Here is a 27,058-nt window from a genome sequence, read left to right as displayed (position 1 = left end):
ATATTCTCATATCACATCGTCTGCCCAGTGATTTCTTCTTCAGAGAACCTTTAAACGTTAATTAATTAGATAATGTGTTCGTGCTGCACCTTTAAGTCCAATTCACAATTGCGTCTGGCATATGGTGCCAAAGGACTCTGTCCCTAGACACTACTGAAATGCACAGAGCAGCACGGCAAACTTCCCAGGGGGCCCGTTCCCCGCAGCGAGTTAGCAGAAGTGCAGAGGGAGCGCTGTCCAGAAAGGAAAGACGCCACACGTGCCTCTGAGCTCAGGAGAGACTTTGCAAAAGGAGAAAACATGTTTTTCATCTTTCATAATTAGCCTTTGTAAATAGGTAAGGAGTTGTTTTATTTTGCTTGGAAAAAACATACTGTTAATTGGTTCATTCATTTATTCACGAAACAAGCGTGAATGGAGTGGAGCGAGATGATGCTGGCCTGGTGGCTGAGAGCCAGAGGTGAGGGTGCCCGGCCCCTGCCTGCCACGGAGAGGCCAGTGAGAGGGCCGGCCGGGGGGCCACCTGAGCAGAGCTGGGTTTACTTCCATAGACCAGATGTAACTCGATGTGCAGGGGGTGGACGTCGTGGAGAGCTGCCCAGGGGACCCTGAAGGACGGGCACTCCTTCCCCTGTTGCGGGGAGTCCCTCAGCTGGAGGGAACTGCTTTAAACAGACTTTAGCCCCTCCCTTCGGCAGCCTCTATCTTAGTCCATTCTGGCTGCTATGAAAAAAATGCCACAAACTGGGGTCTTAAACAACAAACATTTATTTCTCACACTTTTGGAGGCTGGAAGTCCAGCAGAGAGAGGATGAGGGGGCTCTGTGGAGTCCTTTCATAAGGGCACTCATCTCATTCATGAGGGCTCCACCCTTATGACCGAATTGCCTCCTGAAGGCCATCTCCTAACACCATCACACTGAGGGTTAGGATTTCAACATATGAACTTGGGGGGGACACAAATATTCAGGCCGCTGCACCTCTGTCCAGTAACTGGTCGATGCAAGCACACAACGACTCAGCCCCCAGCCTTAATTCCCAGCAACCGCCCAGCCCAGTCCCAGCTCCGAATCTGCCCATGGGATCGGTAAAGTCTCTGGTGCAGCTGCACCACCGTTCACGGTCTGCACAGTCCTGCTTCCTGACTCCTGGTGGGTGCTGTTCCCAACTCCTCTCCCCAGTATGCTTTCTATATGCAAATACATGTCTCAGAGTCAGCTTCCTGGGGAACTTGACCTACAAGAGTCACCACCAAGGGCAGCCCGAGAAAGCAGCAGGCCAGCCAGCTATGAGGGCCATCACTCATGGAACACAGAGGACAGACAGCCTGTGGCAGGCTGTAATGCTGCAAATGTGAAGACTGCCACTGCAGGTAGTCTGGGTGGTGGGAGGAAGTCACAGGCGGATGTGTTATCGTAGGTGTTTCAGAGGTTCCTGGGAGCGATAATTATGAGGACTGTGGAATCCACTGTTTCTTGCTGAGGGCTATTGATGCATTCGAGCAGTGGTTCTCATCAAGGGTGCATTTTGCTCCCCAGGGGATGTTTGACAATGTAACGAAACTTTTTGGTTGTCACAACTGAGGGGAGAGAATCGCTACTGACTGACGTTTGCTGCTAAAAATGCTACAGTACACAGGACAGTCCCCCAAAACAAAGAATGATCAGGCCTCAAATGTCAATAGTGCCAACGTTGAGAAACCGCGCATTAGAGCAAGACAACGAAAGGCTCAGAGTGTTAATTTAAGGCACGTGTGGAAGTCAGCGGCCCTGTGTTATGGACTGAATGTTTGTGTGCCCCCTAAATTCATACGTAGACACCTTAACTCCCAGTGTGGTGGTATTAGGAGGTGGGGCCTTTGGGACATGATTAGTTTAGATGAGACCGTGAGAGTGGAGCCATGATGGGGTTGATGCCCTTACAAGAAGAGGAGGAGACACTGGAGCTTTCTGCTGCCGTGTGGAAACATACGAAGAAGGCAAGGGTCTGCAAGCCAGGAAGACAGTCCTCACCAGGAATGCAATCTGCCAGCACCTGGATCTTGGACTCCAGCCTCCAGAACTGTGAGAGATAAATGTCTGTTGTTTAAGCCCCCGGTCTGTGGTATTTTGTTATGGCAGCCTGAGCTTACTCAGACAGCCTCCTCAGCAGAGTATAAAGAGATTATCCTCTTCTTTAGCTGGAGGGCAGAGGAAGCTGAGAATGGAGTCAGACAGCACTTTGTTGTTATTAGGGTAGTGGGCCCCCTGGGGGAGACTAAATTCTCAACTCCAGGAAATCTCCCACACTGTGCTCAGGACTCTGACTTCAGAACAGCGAGGCCCTGAAAATTGGGTCAATGAACTTGAAAATCTTGAATCCCCAGGCGCTGGTCCACCCTGTGCACCTGTGGAAGTGGCCCACGGGTCCCTGTTAAAGGCCAACACTCTCACGTCGCTTGAAGACTGTGCAGTGTTCTCTGTCTCGTGGACACGCCCACCGAGCACTCTCAGAACGTGTCCCCACCTCTCCACATCGCTGTATAGCCCCACGAGGGAAGGGTAGCATCTGTGGTAGGAGGAAAGGGACCTTACAGGGAGGGATCCGGCCGACATTTTTAGCAGAAGCCTGGAGACTATATGCGAGGATGGATTCTGAGGGTGCTAGACACAATGGGGGCTGAACCTTGAAAAGGAGAAGAGAAAGTCTACTGATTTGGAGACTCCTATAATGCAAGATGTATCGCCTTAGCAAGCACCGTGGGAAATGCTGCTAAAGCCACACGGGCTCTTGGATGCTTGGAGAACGTGATGGGTCCCACTAAGTGAGCTTGAAATGCTGGAACTTCCATGGCAGATGACTGGAGTAGGAGAAAAGTTTCAGAGAAGGGGCTGTGCTGTGTAGGACCAGCTGACTGAAGTCTGGGAACCAAAGTGTCAGAAGTAGGAGTGACCAGTTTACCACCGTCCCCAGTGCCGTCCTGGGAAGTTGTGTGCTCCATACCTGTGACTCACTCTGTGACTTTGAACACCCTTGACCTCAGAGGGTGTTTCCACTTGAAGATGGTCTCATTCCATTTGAAACCACCACTGCCACCCAGTCCCATCCAGGTCCCCACACCAAGATGCCAGGGGGAAGGACACACTATCCTGGCAGGGGAAGGGGCTCCTGGGTTTCAGCTCCAAATGCCACAACAGGGATTATCAGAGTGTGTAGGAGCTCAGAGGAGAGTGAGGCCCCTTCAGCCGGGGGACTCTGTGGAGTCTTGGGGTAGGGTGGCCATATAGACGAGGAAATACATGTGCAAAATCATTGAGTCATTAAGAAATGAAGGCTTTTGATTGACTTTTTTTTTTGCCAAGGAAGGTTCACCCTAAGCCAACCTCCCTTGCCAATCCTCCTCTTTTTTTGCTGAGGAAGATTAGCCCTGAGCTAGCATCTGTGCCAGTCCTCCCCCTTTTTTTGTATGTGGGATGCCCCCACAATGTGGCTGGTAAGTGGAGTAAGTCTGCTCCGGGACATGAACCCACAAAAACGGGGCCGTGGACACGGAGCGTAGGGAACTTTAACCACTCGGCTGCCAGGCAGGGCCCTGGATTGATGTTTTTTTAAAAAAAATGCCTCAGTACACACCTGGGCTGGGGATGGAGGCACAGATTATACATAAAGTGAAAATACTACAGGTAAGCAGTTCTCTGAGAAGATATTCAATTCATGTGTTGAATAAATGAAAACAAACAACAAAGGACTATTTTCTTCACTTATCAAATGGCAAAATTTAAAAAAATGATAATACTCGATACAGATGAGAGGTCTGTAAAACAGACTTCTCTTTCCATCCGCTCCCGGGATAGGACTCGGACGAGCTTGCAGGTAGCAAATTTGTAATTAGCACAGATATCCTTTGATCCAATGATTCCTCATCTGGGAGTGCATCCTGAGGCAACATATTTAAATATGGGGAAAAAAAGCTGACAAAGAAATGTTTTTCAAAGAGTTGTTTACAAGATGAAAAGGGAGAGCAGTGGAGGGACTAATGAAACCATCATTTATCCACTCAAAATACTGTGCTGTCTGTTTAATGACTATAGAAACATTAGAATAAGACGGAAACATAGGTAGAATTAATGTTGAAATAATATGGCAAATGCTTGAAATGCAATGTCAAATGTACAAAGTAACACAACATGGAGAAAGTGATTAAAAGTATATAAAATACTTCCTTAAAGATGGGTAACTTGTGTCAAAATAGGTACTACTTTTCTGTTATGTTAGAATGTTGGAACTGCTTTATGTGCAGAACAGTTAAATATTGTCCTGCACACAACTGACCCAATAAAACACTGTGTCTAAAATATTTTCCTCAATAAAATATGAGTATAAATTAATAAATACACTACCCCCTTGCTGTATATATAATTTATGTAGTTATATGCCCTGCACAAAGGCTCTCAGCTTTGGGGGCTGACATCCAGCCCAGGAGGGGGTGCCTGATTCTATTTCCTCCTGCCCAGTGGGAGGAATTTTCTGGAAGGCAGGTGAGTGCAGCTGCTCTGGGAAGGAACACAGAGGGGGTTTCAGGCTGCTGCTCACCCAGAGGACAGCCCCGCATTTATTTGCTTTGCAAACAAATCCCATGAATAAAGTTATTTGCCCCCAGCGCCCCCGCCCTAGAGGACTTTAGAGTCAGATAGCCTCTCCTGGATATGGGGCTTGAGTAACTTGCGTACCTTCTGTAAAATGGGGATGTGTACACAAATTAGACATGGTGGAGGGTAGCCTTTCTGGTTGGACTTCTCTGTCTTTTCTCCTTCCCCGGCTTTCCAGCAAAGATCCTCCTTTCCGGGACCAGTTCTTGGGCTTTTGTGAACAAGCCGTGGAGTTCAAATGCTGAGGGCAGGTGCTGGGAAGCTGGCAGCATGCATCTTCCCAGGTGCTATGACCTGTGAGAGCAGCTGCAGGAAGATGAAATGGGAAGGAACAGGCGCAGTGGTGTGAGACTGTGTATCCACCCACTGCTTGGAGAAAGAAGGAGAGTAACTAATGAACACAGTTGCATTCAGCCAGCACTGACTGTTCTCTAGCAGCCTTTAGAGACACAGTGTGATGACAAAGTAACAGGACGTCGACCTCACGGAGTCATGGTGAGGACTGGGAAAAAATGCACATGGCACCAGAGAGGTGCCCAGCACCCGGCAGGTGCTCCACAGATGTCAGTTTCCATCTCCATTCCCGTTCCTGTGGGATGGAAAGAAAATAGGGAAGCTCAGGTGGGCTGGTGATGAGCTGCCGCGAGATTGGGAGTGGGTATGGACTGAAGCGGTTTTCACTTGCTGGGCTCCCATTATGCTGGGAGATCATTTCTGAAGGAAAGTGATAGGGTGAGGGTGCTGAGGAAAGGGTGGAAGTTGCAATAGCAGCCTAGCAACCCAGGAAAAGATGCTGACCAGGGTCAAGGAAGGACAAGGGATGACAGGTAGATGGCAAGGAGCCGAGTATGAGAACAGTGGGTTTGGATCCCTTCGCTGTTAGACCCCTGGCTTTTCCTCCGGTTTTCAGGGGCTCCCTGGGAGCACCACTGGGAACCTATGTTGGTGTTTGTCTGTGCCATGCATTCGTGGCTGCTTCTCCATAACGGTACAGGAGGTTTCTCCTTAAGGAGACCACAAAGAGGGTCCTGAGCCAGCCTCTGACTCGCAGGCCTGGGGCATCATTTCAGCAAAGAGGGAAATGAGCAGCACCCAGTGCTGTTTATGTCCCGGGCGGCAATTGGAGGCAGCCTTGCCCATGAATGAAGCACAGAAAAGTGAGGATTATTCCCTCCAGGTTTGGAGAGGAACAGGAAGCCCTTTTCTGGGCTGGCATGTGATGTGTCTCAGGGGCTTCTGTCCTGGGTTCAGGTGCCTGGAAGAGATGGGGCCATCCTCCTCGGCAATGCAGCACAGCCAGCAATCCACGTGGATCCCCTGGGCTGGGAGGCTGCGAAATAAGCAACCAGTAGAATAAACAAGCAATGAGAGTTCATCTGGGGGCTGCAAACCCCGGCCGGCAGAGGCAGCCCTGCGCACACATACTGCGCAGAGAAGGCCACGGGCTTTGCGTGAATCCCTCCCTTCAGCCAGCTCCAATTTAGGAATTGAGACTGGTGACCCACATGCTTTGAATGGATTTTTCTATTTTTGCCGCTGCCTCTGCTGCTGCCGACAGATTCTAGCATTTTCTACTCTTTTTACATCTCTTGCTGCCTGGATGGAGATGAAAACATAATATACCAGGCCTAGGCTGTTCAAAATCAGGGCACCAGAGAAATTGGAAGAAAAAAGAAACAACATTATTTTTTGCAGCGTGTTATGTTTTGTCTGCCAGCCAATGGCACTTTGTTATGTCACTTGGGGAGGGGGGTTATTTACTATAAGTTAGCATTTGGGTGATACTACTATTTCAATGATCTTTAAAAACTTAACCTATCTCTTGCCCTGAAACATCAGCTGTAGAGATTTTGTACACAGGGCAAATATATAGGGACACACACACGCATACACAGAAGCTTTTCTTTCATGACGGCGACCTTTCATAAGCACTAACGTTGATTTGAAGAGGAATGTTAACACTTTACAGCAAGGCTTAGAACAGACTGAGGGGATGGGAAACAGTCATCATCTGATGAATTTGATGGAGGAGGACAATGAGTCAAGATCATTGTTCAGTAGGACTGGTGCTTGTTTGGTGGGAATGTCCAAAACATGACATCAGGGCCCAGCTCCCTTCAGCTGATGCAGGTCAACTCCGGGCGTCAGAGCAATGGGGTCCAGAGGGAACTGAGACGTCTTTTCAATGTCCCTGGGGAGCTTCTCCGCCTCAGAAGCCATCTAGAAACTAAATGATGGAGGAGACAAAAACAAATCAGAAGTATTCCGTTTAGAATTTGTGATGTTTTTCCTGCCCTCGATACCTAGCATAATATCCGGTCAGAAACATGTGCTGGGAATTTGCTTCTCCAGTGAGTGGATAAACAAGGGAATACATTTCTTTGGAATTTCTTGTCTTTCTTTTCTTCGTTGTCAATCTTATTTGTCTGTTACGACTCAGACGCAAACATCTGCAGAAGGCTGCTCTTCTCACTTGATCTCTATGTCACTTATGGCCTGGCCAAAAAGACCTACTGTTGCTATGAATGTCTTCATCTGGGCTTCTCCTGACACCAGCGTTGCTGTTATTTAATATGTTCAGCGTCTAAGTAAGAAGGTGAAGGCAGAATTATGCAAGCGAGCTGGTGAAAAGAACCCATTCAAACACCGAATCCTGGGAGATTTACTCTTCTTAATTCTGGGAATGAAATAGCGTAACAAGATGGCGGTTCACACCTGGGTCCTGCAGGTGGGGTCTGTGAGGCTCACAAGGGAAGGGGGAGTCACTGGGTTGAAGAGATTTTTCCAAAGTAGGTTTGGCTCTCAATTCCAGAGCCTTGGCTATTGGCTAAGAAGTCGAGGTACCATATTAGTTTCTGGGGCTGCTGTGACAAAATACCACAGACGGGGCAGCTTAAAATAACAGAGTTTATTCTTTCACAATTCTGGAAGCCAGAAGTCCAAGGTGAAGGTATCGGCAGGGTTGCTTCCTTCCGAGGCTGTGAGGAAGAATCTGGTCCTCCTGGCTCCGGTGGTTTGCTGGGAATCTTTGGTGATCCTTGGCTTGGTCATGCATCCCTCTCATCACTGCCACCATCTTCATATGGCGTTCTCCCTGTGTGCACATCTGTGTCCAAATTTCCCCTTTTTAAGTGATATCAGTCATATTGGATTAGGGCCTGCCCATATGGCCTCATCATAACTCGATTATCTCTGTAAAGGCTCCCTTCAAAGAAGGTCACCTTCTGGGTTTGGGAGTTAGAACTTCAACATGTCTTCTTTTGAGGGGGACACAGTTCAACCCATAGCAGGTGCCAATGAAAACTCTGCTCTGCCAACTTGTGCTTTTCCTTAGTGATATGGCCTGTGTCACCTGTTTATTGTGCAAGAGCTTCTAAGGCCCCTGGATCGAGCTTACGACAAGATCAGGAAGACTTTAAAGACAGCATTAAAGTGAAGTCTTGACTCTGGTCTTTCATAAGCCTGCTTACACAGGGGGCAGCCATTGTGATGCTAACTAGTTTTACCAGCATACGGTTCTTGGCAATAAGAGGCCTTGTACATAATTAGTTTGCATCAAAAAAAAACTACCCTGGCTAATATTCCATATTTAATAACGCCTATTTAACAACTCAAAATAACTGCATATCCTGCTCGACCATGGAACCTACAGTCCTGGATTCAGAGGGTGCCGATGGTATGAAGGGTTCATAAAGCAGACGTGTCTGTTGCTTTAATCTCACCTGGAGTGAGCTGACGCTGGCCCTTTGCGGGGCCCCAGCAGGGACACCCTGGTCCCCTCAGCAGCTCCTCCCTAAGAGCAGCCTCTGGGCCTGCCCCTCACAGCCTGTCCACACGCGGGACGAAATGAGCATGAAACTGGGGCCATTTCAACCAGATGGCAGGTGTGAGAGCTGCTCATACAAACCTTATCACGATTTTCAGCTTCGCTCAGGGCTCTTGAGGTCAAGGTGACGTGTTCTGCCAAAAGTGCAATTTCTTAGAAACAATCTCTAGGAAAGTACTTTGTGCACTTTAAACTGTGACACAGATGGAACTATTATACTATTATTATTGTCATCATCATTATGATTACTTTTTCCAACACGACTAGCGTTACCTTTCCATGCTCATGTGTCGCCGTGTCCCAGGCCTGGAGGGGCAGACAGCTGTGTTGGCAGCCTTTGCACATGATTCCTAATGACACCCACTCCCGGCACTCATGCCTCTGTAGTCCCCTCCCCTGAGTGTGGCTGGATTTAGTCACGTCTTCTAATGAGTAGCACCGACAGCAGAAGTGCTGCATGCCACTCCTAAGGGCAGGTCCTACAGGGCGGGACTCTCTGTTGCTGCCTTTCTCTCTTCCCTCACTCCCTGTCTCTTCTCGACTGCTTGCTCTCATGAAGCTAGAAAGGCCCACAGGACAAGGGGCTGAGGGCAGCCTCTGGCCAGCTGCTCCCGGGGGACCTGAGGCCCTAGAGTAAGCTTACCAGGTAGTGAGGTTAGAAGAGATCCTTCGCAGGTGAGCTTTGAGATGCCTGCAGACGTGGATGATGGATTGACTGCAGCCTGAGAGACAGCCTGAGCAGAGGACCCAGCAGAGCCATGCCAAGGTTCCTGCCCATAGGAACTGTGAGTGATGTATGCTGTTTAAGCTGTGTTGGGGACTGAATTGTGTCCCCTCAAATTTGTGTGTTGAAACTCTAACCCCCAATGTCACTATATTTGGAGATAGGGCCTTTAAGGAGGTAATTAAGGTTAAATGAGGTCATAAGGGAGGGGCTATTATCTGATAGGACTGGTGTCCTTCTAAGAAGAGAGAAAGACAGCAGGGATGCGTGTGCACAGAGGAAAGGCCGAGTGAGGACACAGCAAGAATGTGGCCTCTACAAGCCGAGGAGAGAGGCCTCAGGAGGAAGTAAACCTGCCGACACCTTGGTCTCAGACTTCCAGCCTCCGGAACTGTGAGAGAATAAATTTCTGTTGTCTAAGCCACACAGCCTGTGGTGTTTTGTCATGGACGCCCCAGCAGACTAACATGAGCTGCTCAGTTCAGGGGTGATTTGTTATGCAGCAATAGATGACTAATATAAGAGTCAACACATGGTGGATTCACATTCACTCTGGTTCTGAAATTATCTCCATTTTGGGATTGAATACGTGGTGGCTGAAAGAAGTTGGCTCAGTTGCCTAAAGTCATGAAGCTCATCATATAGCTGCCAAGATCCACACTCAGGTCTGCAAGGTGAGAAGAGAAACGATTCTTGGAAGGTACCAACTTCTCAGAGATCAGACAAAGAAAAATCCTAGGAGAGAAGCTGAGGAGGGGCAGTATGAGTGATAAGAAGACAACTGATGTTGTCCCCTAATCAAAGGAGGGTTCTTCTAGGTTGGAATAGTGTTCCCTGCCACAGGCAGGAGAGCCATCAGGTAAGTTATGGGTTTTTGGGAAGTGTTCCGTGAGGAGTTTCAGTGGTTTAATAAGAACAGAAACAAGACTCCTGTCCAAAGAGTGGGAGGTGAGGAAGAGGGAACCATGACCCCTTCTTTAAGAGGTTTGATGGTAAAGTGAAGGGGGAATGGGCAATGGCTAGGTCCTCTTTTGGTAAATTCTGGTGTGCAGACCCTTCCTTACCTGATTCCTTCCCGTCTGATGATAGAAATTTAAGTCAGTTGGGTTTTGAATGCCCAGACACCGGCATACTGCTCTCTTTAAACATTTTCTTCCTTTTTAATTGATCCAGAATATCTCTGTGAAGCATGCCATCAGACTTTGACTGTTAACTAGCCAATACATGGGAAAAAGTTCAACATGGGGCATCAAGAGATCTGATTATAGTCTGTCTGTATGTCAGAGCAGATGCTCCCTCCAGCAAGGTCTTTCCAGCCCCAGTCAGCCCATGTGTCAGGGCAGTTCTATTCTTGTGCCAAAGAGAGGGTTGAGTTGGAAAAGACAAACTTGAGAATTTCTTGAGATTTTGATTTTTGTAAAATCCTATAAAGACTCTCACCGAGCCAGTCTTGGCCCAGGTGTTACTTAATTCCCATACCTTGGAGAGCACCTATGAAGCCAATGCGCTTTCCTAGTATTCTTCAAGCTAATGTTGTCTTTGTTTATGACTTCCCTTACCTTGATATCTAAGAAGATCATGCTTATAAGGGACAATGATTTCTGCAAAGTTGCATATGCGTACTCACACACAGTTAGTTGGACAGTGGGAGATTGACTTGTGTGTAGAGCAATCTCTGAGACAAGGTCTCAAAGGAGATGAAGAAGGCTAAGGAATAGAGCAGGCCTCGGACAGGAAGCGGGAGGCCAGGGAGATCATAAGAGGAGGAGGTTGGAATGATGGATGCAGACATGTCTGTGGTGGAGTGGGTCATAGTTGGGTGTCCTGCTTCATCTCCATTCTGTAAAAGACACACAGATTTAGGTGATGCTGAGTTTGGTTGTTAATTTTCCAGTCATATAATGTGGAAATTCAGCAAGGATCCTGGAACAGATCCCACACCTTCTACAAGAGAATGTGCCATGCAGTGGTGGGACTGGGCTGACAATCCAAATGGGTGGACATTGTTGGCTATGGAGAGGTGGATTGAAATGGAGCCAACTACAATATCATGTTGAAGTAGCAGGGGGAATTTTGTAACACTCAGAATGGTCAAAAGAGATGTGAGGCCTTCCATTTGTAAATTGTGACAATGTCAAACTAGCAAATTGCCCTGAGAAAGTTAAAGACAGCTTGTGTGTGCCGTCTGATGGACAGACCTGCAATGACCCCAAGTTAGCTAGACTAGCCCAGACTGCTCGGGCTCAAGTACCCATGAGGCTTCCCCATCACAAGAGGCTGTTGCTTCTCTATATAGTGCTTTTCATAAACCAAAACTTCTCCATCAGTTCATGTTTCTATTTCTTGTCTGATGGATTGGCTATTGGTTTTGTTTGTCTCTATCCCCAAGAAAATGTAGTCAACGTGACATCTGAGCAATTGTGCCTCTTATTTCCTATTGTCTCCCCCCCCCCCCCCCCACAGCTCTGCCTGAACTGTTTGGTGGTGGTAAAATGCATGAATTTGTCCCCCATCCCTTCCCACCTGCCTATTCCTGAATATCTTTTCTGTTCTGCCTGTGGAAAGGGTGCAGGGATAATAAAGTAGGTCAAACTTCTAATTATGCCATTAATTTGCTTGATTATTTGAGGTAAGTGTTATAGGCTGAATTGTATCCTCCCACAAAAAGATAGGTTGAAGTCCTATCCCCTGGTACCTCGGAGTGGGACCTTAGTTGGAAAAGGGGTCATTGCAGACAATTAGTTAAGATGAGGTCGTACTGGAGTAGGGTGAGCCCCTAATTCAATGTGACTGGTGTCCTTATAAGTGTGAAGACAGGCACAGAGAGAAGGCACGTGACAACAAAGAGAGAGGGTGGAGTCAGGCAGCTGCAAGCCAAGGAATGTCTGGGGCTTCCAGAAGCTGGGAGAGGCGAAGGATCCTCTCACAGACTTCAGTGGGAGCCTGGCCCTGCCGATACCTTGATCTGTGAGAGGATGAATACACTTACGTTGTTTTAACCCCCCTGGTTTATGGGACTCTGTTCCAGCAGCTCCTAGACACTCACACAGTAAGTCTTGTGACTTCTCTAAGCATGGAATTCCTCATCTCAAAAATGACAATAATAACTGTGTCACTTAAAGAAAACAATTTAGGGAAATTAAAACAAGACCTTCTTCAAATTAATTCACATACCACAGTATGTTTCATCTTTAAAGTTCAGGCAGTTTGCCTCCTAAAACAGTGATAGAATGGTCCCTGTGCCAATTTTGCCACTAACTTGCACCCAGTTTCCTCGTCTTTAAAACTAGCACCCGGATGCAGACTCTGCTCATCTTCATTCACCCTCACAAAAATGCAACAGCTCTTACATATTTCATTTATTTTTGATTGATATCCCATCTACTTCCAACATGTATTTGAGGCAGCTCACCATCAAAACACGGATACAAGTTTTATGCATTCCAAGCATGATAACACTGCAAAGACAAGACAGTAAAATACATGATGATATATGGTTATGTGGTATACTACATGCAGAAAGGGTGATAAATTTTTGTGACTCATGTATGAAGATGTATCTTTCTAATACTGTGTGACTCGGGTTATTTCATTTATTTATTTCATCAATTTTGTTCTTTTGTTTTCCTAGCGATTTCTAGGAATGACAAACTGATCATGGTTTAATACAAACTGTGAATCTTGTAGTCCCCTGTGTGTGACTTATAGGGTAATGAATGGTGGGGGTGGGGTGCATTTTGAAGACACTCTCAGTTTTTCTGTCTTCAGGCAGTATTTCGTGTGATTGATCCGTTACAGGTCACACATCAATTTCTGTTTGGTCACACAGGCGGCACGCGTAGATCTGTGTCTATAGGTCTGCTCTCCAGCTCTGTTAAGCAAGACAGGGAAGCTGATAATTGAGAGTTCTGGCCTGGAGGGGTAAGGGCATGCCCCACTTTATTCCTGCTTTTCCCCCTAAAGCCTTCAAAGCCAAGTTCAAGTCAATTGTCACTTATCATTTCACGTATTTTTTCTTTTCATACTTTTTCAGCTAATTAACCAAACATTACTTTAAATTGGCATAATACCTTATAGTTAATAAATTGCTTTCATTTTTAAGTAATTATCTTGTGTGTGTGTGTGTGTGTGTGTGTGTGTGTGTGTGTGGTTGATCATTTCAACAAGAAGACCACTGATGGGGCCAGCCCCGTGGCCAAGTGGTTAAGTTCGCCTGCTCTGCTTCAGCAGCCCAGGGTTTTGCAGATTCGGATCCGGGGCACAGACCTAGCGCTGCTCATCAAGCCATGCTGAGGTGGCGTCCCATGTAGCACAACCAGAAGGACCCACAACTAGAATATACAACTATGTACTGGGGGACTTTGGGGAGAAGAAGAAGAAAATAAAATGATTGGCAACAGATGTTAGCTCAGGTGCCAATTTAAAAAAAAAAAAACACAAAAAAAATCACAGACTTTTCCCAGACGCTCTCTCAGGAAGTGGAAGAGCTGACTCCAAGGGCCCCGTCCTGCCTTTGTCCTCTCTGTCATGACACCAGGACCTGCAGGTAGATATCTCTGACTTCTCCTCGGACCTCTCAGAAGGTGCAGTACAGCAGACACTCACTCCACACATGTTCTCCCTACTGATCAGGGCTGGGAATGGTTTGGGGGCAAGGAGCTCTTAATTGGTCACTACCTTCAGAAGACAGCCTTGTTGGGTGTTCAGTAAGTGGGAAACTCACCTCAGTGAAGCACCTGTTCAATGACAAGACTGTTAGAAACATGTCAAAATCTCTCAGGTTGAGGGAAGACGACAAAAGGAACCCCAGGAAGCAGCACATTTGTCTGTTATGGAGAAACAGGCTGAGTCATGGACTTAGGTGGCAAAAGGGGTGGCCCGACCGTAACCTTTCCCTGAGTTCAGGAAGAACAAGACAGTGAAGGGGAGGGAAGATATGTGATTTGATTCTTCCCTACCTTTTCTCCCAAATCAACAGATTTCATAGCCCATTTGCTGTCAATGGACTCTACTAAATGGAATGCGCAGATTAAAAAGAAAAAAGGCAGAGAAGACTGCGTCCCATACTTTCACCATAAGCATCTTCACTGTAGACATCCTTGCCGCAAACATTTTCACCACGTAACTAATTGGCTGTAAGGCAATTTTGCCGTAAAAGATAAAATAACTGGTTAACAGAGCCAGTTATTTCTAAGCACTTGATAGAAAATACAGTGATAAAACTTCCTGAAAGTGTGAAACAAGAGAATGTCAAGGCAGATTGCCTGCTGTACTAGAAAATGATAACATAGTTTGCAGATCCTTCGGTGAGCAGTCATTCCTCCCACTCATCAAACCCAAAACTTTACCAAGCTATGGCAAATACAAAAGAGGCGGTTAGGCATTCATGACAGTCTTCGAATGCATTAATTATCGATTCTTAGCTAACTTAGACCCAACAGCTTGTTCTGGAGTGCTGTCTTTACCAAATTTATCAGCAATATTAGAAGTTGGGGGCAAAAGAAGAATAAAGCTCCTCCTCCTGTCCTCTCATAGAAGAGGTGGTTACGTGATTCCTGATAAGTACAAATTGCTTGAAAATGGTTTAAAAAAGAAATTGTGATTTGATAGTGGAGAACACGATGTGGACAGAATTTTGGTATTTGGCAGAGAACATGGTTTAGATGATTTCGTGAAATAAGGGACTGGGCATGCGTTGGGACATTTAAATGTAGCCCAGACATGTACTACATGTTTTTCTATGTCCTTTTTAATGTCCCCTTTAAATATTATTTTTTGCTATTTTACCTTTTACGGTAAAATTGCCTTATGGCCAGTTAGTTACGTGGTGAAAATGTTTGAGGCAAAGATGTCCACAGCAAAGATGCTTACGGTGAAAGTACCTAAAACTGTGACCTGCCATCATCTTGAATCATCTTTGAGTTCTGCTTTCTATCTTGAACTGCTTTACCTCCCGGTGTCAGTCTTAATGGATCATCTCAAATATATCTTTCTTCAGTCTCTTGAGGGAAGTGCTGGACATGTTTTCCCATCTTAGGCTGGTGGTGGGGCTGATTAATCTTGCTACCACAAGCCTTGTATCCAGTGTGCGAGGGGGAAACACGGACGCCAGACTGTCCTTGTAGAATCAGCCGTTTCCTTACCACTTTGAGTGAAATACAGACTTAATGGGTCTGGGCAGAAATAGGAGACCAGACACAGGTGAGCTAAAAATTGAAACAGGGATCAGGGACAAGAGCAAAGGAGAATTGCACTTAATAAGCATCTGACAGTGTAGGGGATATTTTATGACTAATGCTAAACTTCAATTCCATCTGTCATTACAGGACTTCAAATTGTTTTCTTCTTCTGTGAATGTGTCTGAATGTCATGTTGTGACGTGTTTATGTGCCTTGAATGATCGGGAGAACTGAATCAACTCTCATGTTTACTTTTCACATGTACATTAACTAGCTCATTTCGACTGGCTGAGTACCGCATCTGGGATATGAAGGTATAAATATCATGGAGTCTGTACCTTAGGTAATATTTTGCCTCTTGGGCATGGTTATAGTTATTTGTTACAGTAGAGCAGGTTAGGTCTACGGATGAAGGGAAAAACTCATGGGTCTGGGTCATGTTAATTATGGAGAAAGTAAGATCTAGGACTTCTACTGAAAGGATATTAGAATTTTGTGGCCATGTAAGTAGTGTGGGTTGGAGTATATGGCAAGACAGTCTACATCGAAAAATGAATTAAACAACAGTGGCCTCTTATAATGATGAAGAATTATGTAAAGTAGAAATGTAAGAAGGATTATGGAAGTAATTGAATTGCTCTTTTTAGTTTTCTTGACACCTCTGCGTCATGTGGTCTTAGCACTCTTCCTCATTTATCTACCCCTGAGTAGACAGAGGGATCTGGATCTACCTAAATACAGTAGCGCTATAGACATATTAACAACCTATCCATTGCCAGCTAGTGAGCAAGTCATATTTCATAGCTCTAATGTAATCAGAGGCTACAAAATTTAATCAAGGGCTACAATATTTCATGCTTGTGAGGCCATTACTTTGAAATATTGTGTTTTTTTTTAAGCACAAGAAAAGACCAGTACTTACATTGGATTTTAAACCAATAATATTGAAATATTTAAAAGAACTCAGAAGAATCTTGTAATAGTGATTGGAAATCTTAAACCTGAAAAAATTTTGCAAGTAGCCGGTGAAGAACAAAGCTGTAATTTGTGTGTTTTCTCTATTTCCTCAAATAGAAGGTGGCTAGCCGATGGCAAATGCATAGCGCCAAGTCAAAGAGAGATAAATATTTCAATTATAATCATTGCCTCAATATTTTTTTCCTGAATTGTTTTTAAAGCCAAAATATCAAAGAGTGATACTAGATGCATATCACGTGTGAAGCATGATCAAACTACCTGATATCCTGATCATGTTCATTTTGCAGTGGAATTTTCCAGTTTAGTTCTTACAGACCTCATCTTTATAAGGGAGAATACATAAAGGGGTTCCATGATCAAGCAATTTTGGAAAATACTATGTATTATGTCTTATTTGCCTTTTGGAAAGCGGCTAAATATATTTGCAAGTTAAAGATTAATAATTCCTTTAGTAAAGAGACATTAAAAATGAAATCATTGCCATTAGGCAATCATCACACAAAAGCCCAAAGTCATCTCTCTCCATCCTTTTATTCTGAAACTTGAACTGGCCCACAGATTATTGAACTGCATTGTAAAAGGAAATGAGATATCCTACAAACACTCAGAAAATGATACCTATGTGGCAAAACTATCTAATTTATATGTATTGAACCACATCACTACGGCGTAAAGAAATCCTAAAATTGTTTTTAAAATAATCTCTTTGGTTTGTAATAGAATCCATAATTTCTTGGTGTTGCATTCCCATAGTGCGTGATTTGGCACTCTTCAAAATTGGATTAATTTTCCCCCTTATGACACCACTTCACATGAAGAAGCAATGGTGTTTAACCACAGGACCCCCTGATGCACAGGGTGGGTTTCTCTCTTCTTGCCACCTTATTGGAGACACCAGTGATCACAAGGAGAGAGCAGGTGACACCTGGTGCTTCCCCTCAGGCTCATGGCTTCTCTACCTTCATGACTCTCTACAGGGAAGGGAAGAAGGAAGGAAGGGTGGGAGAAAATTTAAAATACTCACGTTTTATGTTCCTTGATTTCATGAATAGTAATAGTGTTGTGGGTTGAAATATATCCCCCAAACAGATATGTTCAAATCCTAACCCTCTGTACCTGTGAGTATGACCTTATTTAGAACTGGGGTCTTTGCAAATGCAATCAAGTTAAGATGAGGTCATTAGGAAGGACCTTAATCCAATGACCAGTGTTATAGGAGAAAACACCATGTGAAGGCAAATGAAAAACAAAGATAACATTAGCTTGAAGAATCCCAGGAGAGTTTCTTGGCTGGGGGGAACCCCATGTGATGACAGAGGACGAGGCTGGAGTGAGGCAGCTGCAAGCCAAGCAACACCAAAGATGCCTGGCAAGAACCAGATGTGAGGGGAGGGAGCGTGGCCCTGCAGGCACCTCGGTCTAGGACTTCCGGCCCCTAGAACTGTGAGTTGATAAATTTCTGCTGTTTTAAGCCACTCAGTTTGTGGTACTTTGTTAACAACAGCCACAGGAAACCAACACAAGTAGCTAGTGGTTACTTTCTTTTCTATTTTAGGCATGGTGCTAGGCCTTGTCCATGCTTTACTCCTTACAACTGCTCTGGCAATAGGTCTGTTCTCTCCCACTGTACACAAACAGAAACTTTTGATTGTCCTGGAGCAGCAGCATTAACATTACCTGGGAAATTGCCAGAAATTCAAGTTTTCAGGATCACCCCAGACACAGTGAATCAGAAACTCTGCAGGTGGGCCCAGCACTCTGCGCTTAATGAGATCTCCAGATGATGCTGATGCACGATCAGGTGTGAACACTGGCGATGTGAACGTCTGAGTAGGGACACAGGAAAGATTTGGATGCAGATCTCTCTAACTCAAAAGCCCATGTTCCTCTTGACAACCTGGGTACACATGCACACTCACACATGCCCACACTCACATGCAACTTACACTCATACATGCCCACATGCAACTACGCACACATAAACACACACACAGCCGAACACACTCACACCTAAACGCACCCACAACCACATACACACAACCACACACTCACACACAACCACACACATAAACACACACGCTGTCACACACACTCACACGTAAACATGTCTGAACACACACTTATTTAAAAAAAGAAAGAGAAAGAAAGAAAGGAAACGCTGGGAAACAGAAAAGAAGGGCCAGCTTTGGTGGATTGTTCCTCTTCTTCTCCCAGACGGCAGAAGCCCAGGGGACCTCGCTGGTTTCTGTTGTGTCCTGGAGGCTCAGGCACTCTCTTATGGCTTCGAAAGAGTGTGTAATGATAACCTTTGTTTCTACTCTTATCTGTGTCAAGGCCAAAGGCTAAATGACAAAGTCCAAGCAGCCTCTTCACCCAGAAGAAGAATGAATGAACTCATTTACAACAATTTGTTTGCCTTTCTATACTTTCCTCAAGGATGTTTATGAACATGTCGACATTATATTTTGCCTAATACAAGCTTTCTTTCAGAATATTTTCACCTGCTACCCTATGAAATACTTGATGATCCTGACTCGAATCTGTGAAGTTTAAAGCATTTGCAAGACACATGGGTCTCATTTTCTAAAGGCTTAGCAACAAGGCAAAGCAGACCATTGCACTTGCTGACATGGGAATAGAATTGTAGCGTCGAACACATTTGGTGACTCAAATAAGCTCTTTTTTCTTATATCGTGGGCATTAGCTAACAGTGTTCAGCTAATACACTACTTTGATATAATATTGGTAATATAATAATTATATCGGAAAAGCCAATTCTCTCCCCTGTGAAAAGAGATGAGTATACTGCTCAGGCGATTTCCTACTGTACGACTTGTGGGAGCTTCTGGGGACCCAGGACAGCCCCAACTTCATCTGATTTGCAGGTTCATCTCTGCTCAGATGTATTTGTAGTTCAGAAGCGAGCATGTCAATACCCTTGCCTGGATGGTTCCTAAGATTTCTTCCAGTCTTTAATGCTTTATAATTTTCTTCTCCTAATCGGTGACTTGGAAGAACCAGGAGTTCTGTTTTCCTAGCTTTTGGCTTTGCCAATATCCTCCCCAGCCAACCCCCATCTAAGAAGCGTTTATTAGGAGGGATTTAGGTGGAAACATTATCAGAAAGACATATTCTTGTAAAGATTGCCTTTGACAATACATTGGCCCAAAGCATAAAAAAGTCTTTTGAGTCTGAAGTTGAATCAAGACTGTGCCTCCATCCTTCCCTCCACAGGACTATCTTCAGAGAGTTCATCACGCTTTCCAGTAGTGCGTCTCTGGAAGTGCAAAGAACTGCCTTTAAATAGCTGCTGATCTTCGTATCATTAATTTCCTGCTCCGAAAACTGAAATGCCTTGTAATTATCCAGCTGTAGGAATACATAAGATGGTACTAAATTTTGCTTTAAGTACAGCCCATTGCAGAAACGGAAGCCAAAATATATAATTAGGTTGGCATTAACATTCAATAGCTGTGCGATCTCGGAGTGGCACAATGGCTGGGACATCCGTGAAGGACAGGCAGTCTGGGTAATGTAGCAGAAACACTTATCTAATAGCGTGCCCTCCCGTGCCCCTGTCATAGCGCCAGCATATTAGTCCTATTACCAGTCTGCGAGTACAGTAGGATTCCACTTTGCAGTCCCTGCCAAAAGAAACAGCCTCCCCTGTCTTAGGAGCAAATGTCTGCACACGAAAATGAAAACGAAAAGTAATTAGATTACAGGGTTTCAGGCTGAACCCAGTGCAAAAAAAAACAGTCCATCTTGCCCATTTACATGAATAAACATCCCACTATTCTTCCCAGAGGATGTTCACAGGGCAAGGGTCATGATTTTCCATAACGAATTCCAAGAAAACTCTTTAGACAAGGAAAGAAAAGTGGTTGCTTTGACCTATCACCTGCCTATAATCGTGATGAAAAGTCACTGGTGATTTTGTGACAAGTATGTGTTTCCCTTTCTAGTCATGATTTTTAAAACTCTGCAATGTGGCTCTGTCAGGCCAATTTAGACACCCAGGCAAGAAGAAAATAAACATTTTCTGCTTAGAAGTTGCTTAAAGCACAGCGCATATTCTTAAGAAACAAAATGCTATTGTCAGTTGTTAGCGGCTGTCCAGTATTTAAGCTCTTTTGACCTATAAAAGGGAGGGTTTCAGCATGATAGCTTGGAAGAAAAAAAATCCTAATTACTATTAATGAGATTCATTATAATGTGGAGTCTCCCAGCAATGAATTTTAAATGTCCCTTGTCAGTTTTTCTATCAACACGGCACAGAAGAAAACATCTGCTCCAGGATACCCATGGAGTTGCATTCTTATTAGCTGATATGGATAATCTATTTATTTTCAGACTTGTCATGTTGGTGGACGAGGGATCAATCTTTCCTTTAAATCGGTTTTTCCACCAAAAGCTAAAAGCTAGGGTGTTTGTGTGGTATGTTTTTAAAATCTTATGTTAAAAATAAGTGAAAGGAATTAAACTTTAATTGCTTTTTTCTTCTTTTTTCGGTTTTTTCCTGTTTGGCCTAATACAAATTACCCTCGTTGCTTCTTGTTGTCAGATGGGGGAAATCCCTACACTATTATATTTCAGAAAAATCAAGTCTTTTTGTGAACAACATAATTCCAACTCTATCAGAAGCTTAATAAAATCTTCCTAGAAGTTACTGTCTTGAAAAGCGAGGCCCAATTGAAATAGAGTGTGAGCCACATAGGCAATTCTAAATGTTCTTGTAGCCACATGTTAAAATATAAAAAGAAATCAGCTTTCATAATATGTTCTATTTAAGCCAATAGATCAAAAATATTGTCAACATATAATCAGCGTAAAAATTATAAATAACTTATTTTACTTTCTGTTTTTCTGCACTTATAGCACTTCCCTGCCCACATTTCAAGAACTTGACAGACTGATGCGACCTCCACGGTGGCCAGTGCCAGTCCTGAGGAAATGCTTTTCTTTCATCCTCATTTGAGAAACTGGAAGGTGATGATTAAAAAAAAAGTTTGCAATTATGCTTCTTTAGATAAAATATTGTTTGCAATTATACTTCTCTAGAATAGGTTAAGTATCACAGAGCTTTGAAGTCTTACTTTTCTGGAGTTTAAATGATGTGTCATTGCTAAAATACAAACGTATTTTTTAAAAGATAAGACATCTGAATGCATTGAGATGAATTTCACTAGTCAGAATGGCTTCCACTCTTTAGAAATATCTATATCTAGTCAAAGGTTTCAGTAGATATAAAACAATTTAAATTTTTCGTGTGTAGAGACAAATGATTTTTCACTATTTATTTATTTTGCATATGGAAATTAAACAATTTAACACAGTAAAAAGAAGTTTTATTCACAGTACTTTTAATTAGCAAACATCTGAAAATATGGTCATAAGAAAAGTGTAATAGTTTTTAGTAATCTTTTTTTTCATCTAAATCCAACGTAAACTTTTAGTATTGTTTGAGCAGACTGCCCAGAAACGGTGCCCACTCTGGTGACCTGACGGTTTCACTATTTGTAGTTCTTGTTGGCAATTGCCAGCCATTTATACAACCAAAGGAAGCATTTTCAATAAGTGTAAAAATTTTGACTACCTTGCATACGCTCTGTATTATTCCCAGCTGTGTGGGAATCAGGAGCATGTTGTATGTAAAGAAACGTGTGACAATCTACCTGGAGATGTAAATGACGTGAGAAGCTGCTTTTGACGACAAGGCAGAGAATGGCCCATCCGCAGTGACATCTGCGTGGAGCACACAGTCAGTCAGTGCTGGGGGTTCCAGAGAGGGGAGCAGTCTCTCCCTCTGTGGCCGATTGGAAAAGACTTTTGGGAGAAAATGTGAATGATGAACAGGTCTTGGCAACCTGGAAAGAAACAGAGCCTCAGGCAAGGGGAACATTTGGGGAAAAGCAAACAAACAGTGGCTGGCACGTAATTTTAGTAAAAAGAAAAATAATGTAAAACAGTGGTAGTCTCCTTAAGACACGGATTCATAGGAAATTTCCCTGAGTTATTTAAGCGGTCTGCCAGTGAGAGGACTGGTTCCAGGATACAGTCAGGCGCCCCCTCACCAGGTGTTGAAAGAGGAATCAAAGAGACAGGAAAAAAAAGAATTGCAAAAGCTGAAAAAGCTCTTTCTTTATCCTTTGTCTTTAAAACAAGGGCCTTTTACTTGGCATTCATTTGAGAACGTTAGAAGCTCAAGACCAATGTTCAGTAACCCCTAGGCATCATTTTTTATCTCCAATGTCTCAATTATTTTTAAAGCAAACACAGAAAAGAAGAGTGTAGCGATGCAGATTTTTAAAGATTGGAATAAACGTCTATTTTTACTTGATACAGGTCAGTGTAGGCTGGCTGCGTGAGTTTGAATCTTACCTCTGCCATTTGGTGTGTGAACACAGGGGAGATGCTGGACATTCCTGTGGCTCTTTTTTTCTTATCTGTAAAATGGGCAAGATAATTGTATCTACCTCAGGGTTTTTAAAAATAGACTTTATTGTTTTTATAGAATTTTCAGCTTCACAACAAAATTGAGCAGGCAGTACAGAGAGGCCCTGTATGCCCTGCTCTGACATAGACACGGCCTCCCCTCTACAACAGAGGGTACATTTACTGCAATCAAAGAACCTACACTGATACACCTTTGTCACTCAAAGCCCATAGTCTACATTAGGGTTCACTCTTGGTGCTGTCCATTATATAGGTTTTGACAAAGTATATAGATTTGTTTTTAAGATGAAAAAAAAATATGCAACAAGCTTAGAAGACTACAGGGCATAGATTAAAAACTCAAAATGTTATCGATTATTACTGATGTTATTAATTATAGCAATATATATATATATTTTTTAAAGATTGGCACCTGGGCTAACAACTGTTGCCAATGTTCTTTTTTTATCCTGCTTTATCTCCCCAAACCCCCCCTGTACACAGTTGTATATCTTAGTTGCAGGTCCTTCTAGTTGTGGGATGTGGGACGCCACCTCAACGTGGCCTGACGAGCAGTGCCATGTCCGCGCCCAGGATCCGAACCCTGGGCTGCTGCAGCGGAGCGCACGAACTTAACCACTTGGCCATGGAGCCGGCCCCTAAAGCAATATATTTTTGTCATCTTTTGAGATACTCATTTTATTTTCTTTAAATTATAGTGGTATGTCTGTAATATATATAAAATATATGATATGTAACATGTAATGTATATTTTTGTGATACATAATATAATGATATATCATATGATATATAGTGTTATATAATACTATATAATATATTATACATGTTATATATGCCTCCAGAAACTGCTAAGCAGAATCTCTGAATTCAGACAGACACAGAACACTTTTTTACGTACAGCATCCTAGGGGCTTGGGTTTGGGGAGATGCCCTCCAGGTGACTGGATTTGGGGACATGTGCTCTGGGAAATAGTATACGTTAGGCCTGACTCCAACGTCCGAGGTTTCTGATATTCTGGCTGACTTTGTGTGTGGTGGGCTTGTATTGGGGTCAAGGATTTGTATGTCTTTCCTATCACACGGAAGGTATGATTTGCCTCCTCTGGGCAATCACAGCTTCACGAAGGAGGATGTAATCCCGCAACTAGAAGATGTCTTGAACAGATAGAATTGACTTCCAAGGACACAGACCAATATTTCCTGGACTAAGATTCCGAGCAGTTAATAGCTTCATCGTGCTGGTCTACATCAGTAGGTTTGACACATGAGAATATACGCAGACAAATGATGTTAGCTTGGATCATGAAAACAAAGCTTCAGAGTTGGGTTATACATCTCCCCCCGCCCACCATTCCCCACGGCCCCACAAGCACAGCCCATCTCTGGACTCTGGTCGCTTATTCTCAAACTGGATACAGATGTCCAGTCTCCTGTGGTCCAAGGGCAGTGCCTACTCTTGAACTTCTAAGGCTGAGGCTACTGCATTCTTACTGTTTTTCCGAACTCAAGTATTTCTTAGAAATGTGTTAAATTTTCTCATGCTGTCTCTCACATGCTTTAATTACAGGGGTACTAGGGAAAGTTGGGGATGTCTTGGAACTTTTCAGGCATGTTGGACATGGTTCAGGTCCCTGGTTGTACCTGGTGAGGGAGAGCGTCTACCCAGCCACCTGGATTTGAGGACACAGAGAACCAGCACTGGTCACTTTGTGATTATTCTCTAGAAGGTAACTGGCCAAGATCTGAAACCAGCTCTTCTAACTCTAGGCCAAGAGCACTTTCTCTTCTGCCATATTCTCTGACCATGGTCCAGAAGTAACTGTGACTGCTCAGACCTGTGTTGGCTTTCAGTTATGTGCAGTATATTTTATGGCGGTCTAGAGGTTAAGATTCGGTGCTCTCACCGCTGGGGCTTGGGTTTGTTCCCTGGTCAGGAAACCACACCACCTGTCTGTCAGTTGTCATCCTGTGGTGGCTTTATGTTGTTGTGATGCTGAAAGCTATGCCACCAGGATTTCAGATACCAGCAGGGTCTCCCATGGTGGATGGGTTTCAGTGGAACTTCCAGACTAAGACAGACTAGGAGGAAGGACCTGGCCACCCACTTCCAAAAAAGTTGGCCATGAAAACCCTGTGAATAGCAGCACAGCATGGTCTGATATAGTGCCGGAAAGTGAGAAGATGGCGCAAAATACCAGGCAGGGTTCCCTCCGCAGTACACGGTGGTGCTAAGAATCGGCGTGACTATCAACAAAGTATATTTTAAAAATTTGTTGTAACTATTCCTTTGAAGGCCTTTAAACATTCTCTAAGTATGTTAAACACTACCTCATCATTAGAAACGGCAGAACTATCCAGATTTGCCAGTATGGGAAGGTTACTCTTGCAAAGGTTTTTACAGAAACAATAATTACGTGCTTAGCATTTAAGCAGTTTTAATAAGTTTACAATCATTGTTGTTTGTTTCTGCAGGAACCCTGTGACCTACAGAGAATATGACAACAATAACTTTTGTCAGGTGTGCCCAGGTATCAGTGCCAAGGTTGGGACAGAATTCAGGGCATAGTCCAAGAGAAACCTGTTCTCTGTACCATTCCTCCCTATTCTGGATGCATATTTTCCCATTCAGGGTTTAATGTGTATTTGTAAATACTAATGTGTATTTACTGGCTTCAGGTGACTTTTTCTTTAACCTTAGAATTTCTGCCCCTCTGAGGGAGGCCCTAACGTGTCACAGAGGCTTGACTGAAATACCCTTCTACCAAGTTTGATGCGTTCTCCGTTCTCCTGGCTGACTACCGGCTTCAATCCTTACCGCCCCGCTGTAGACTCCATCAGTGCCAAGTGGTTGCAGTTTGCTGAGCAGCCTGTGCTGTTGCTTCTGACCTTTGCACCTGCTGTCCTCCCTACCTGAGGCCCTCTCCAGACCCTTCATCCCCATGGAATACTCTGCTCATCCCTCAGACAGAGCTCAACCCAGTCTCCCCATTTCCTCTTCTCTGAAAGCCTCTCTCCTCCCCCTCCAGGACCGTTGGCCACCAGCCTTTTGTACTACGACAATATGGTAGAAATTTCTGGGTTTTCTTTCTGTTATATAATGTCCCTTGAATTTTGTGTCTATTTCTTACCCATCCTGACTGAGGAGAGACCTTTGTTTGAAAAAATCATCAAGATACGCACAACCAGAAGTGGCAAACGGAGGGACGCCTGAACGTGTGTGGCACAGTGCCAGAAGTACACGCTTTACCATTCCTTGGGTAAGTTAAAGAGATTTACTTTCATCACATATACTTCTACAGTTGGACATTTTCATGTCGTTTCTGGGTACTTCTCTATTCTTCACTCCCTTAGTTTTTTTCCTGGTTCATATTCACTTTAGAAGTTTAATTTTTAAGATTTCTGAAACAAATGCCTACAGCTTATGCATCCAAAGCGTAAGACCAACTTGTAGATTGTTCTCCTGGGAAATTTTAATTCTGGGAGGTACTTCTTCCATTCACAAGGCTCCTTCTAGTCATGTAATTATTAATTGAAGAGGAATTTATCTAATGATCTATTGGGCACCAGGCACTGTGCCTTTGCACCATGTCGGGAATCAGAATCTTGTTAGTAATGATTCTTAAGTATTTTTTCAAGTCAATGAAACTACAACTGCATTGAAAAAGTTAAAAAGGACATTAAGAACAGCGATTATACCTTAAACATGTCACGTAAAAAAAAACTTTGGGAGTTAGAATCTGATGTAGTAGATTCGTCATTCATTTCTATTCAGCCATTTGGAAGGGAAGCATTTTATGCATGTCTGTATCTGTCTAGCTATCTCACTAGCTATCTCGCTATCTGAATCAAAATGTCAGTTGTGACCTTTGGAAGTATTCAGGACTTTGTGTTAGAAATGGTAATTTCTCTGTGTATTTAAATTCAAACTTCTTTGGACAAACATCATAATTTTTTTCTTACGTATAGTAGATTTCATTTAAATGAAAGTAAACACTTTAAAACCTTTGCTGGTAGAATTAGCAAATACCAATGACTGATAGTTCTATTCAGCATTTTCCTTTCCTCACTGATTTTCACACCCTTTGACATCTCCTCTTTGCTGCTCTTAAGGGTACACCACATACTTCTGTTAGAGATTTTCATGCTATGACAGCAGGAAGAAATCCCGCCCACAGACGTTTAGGTAGATCAATACTCAGAAATTAAGGCAACTCCACGAAACATTAATAGGTAACAAATCTGTTCTCTTTCTACAAGATTATAATAA

The sequence above is a fragment of the Equus asinus genome, chromosome 11 (assembly GCF_041296235.1).
Source record: "Equus asinus isolate D_3611 breed Donkey chromosome 11, EquAss-T2T_v2, whole genome shotgun sequence".
Classification (NCBI taxonomy): Eukaryota; Metazoa; Chordata; class Mammalia; order Perissodactyla; family Equidae; genus Equus; species Equus asinus.
The sequence above is the reverse complement of the archived record's forward strand: the minus strand, read 5'-3'. Positions refer to the sequence as shown.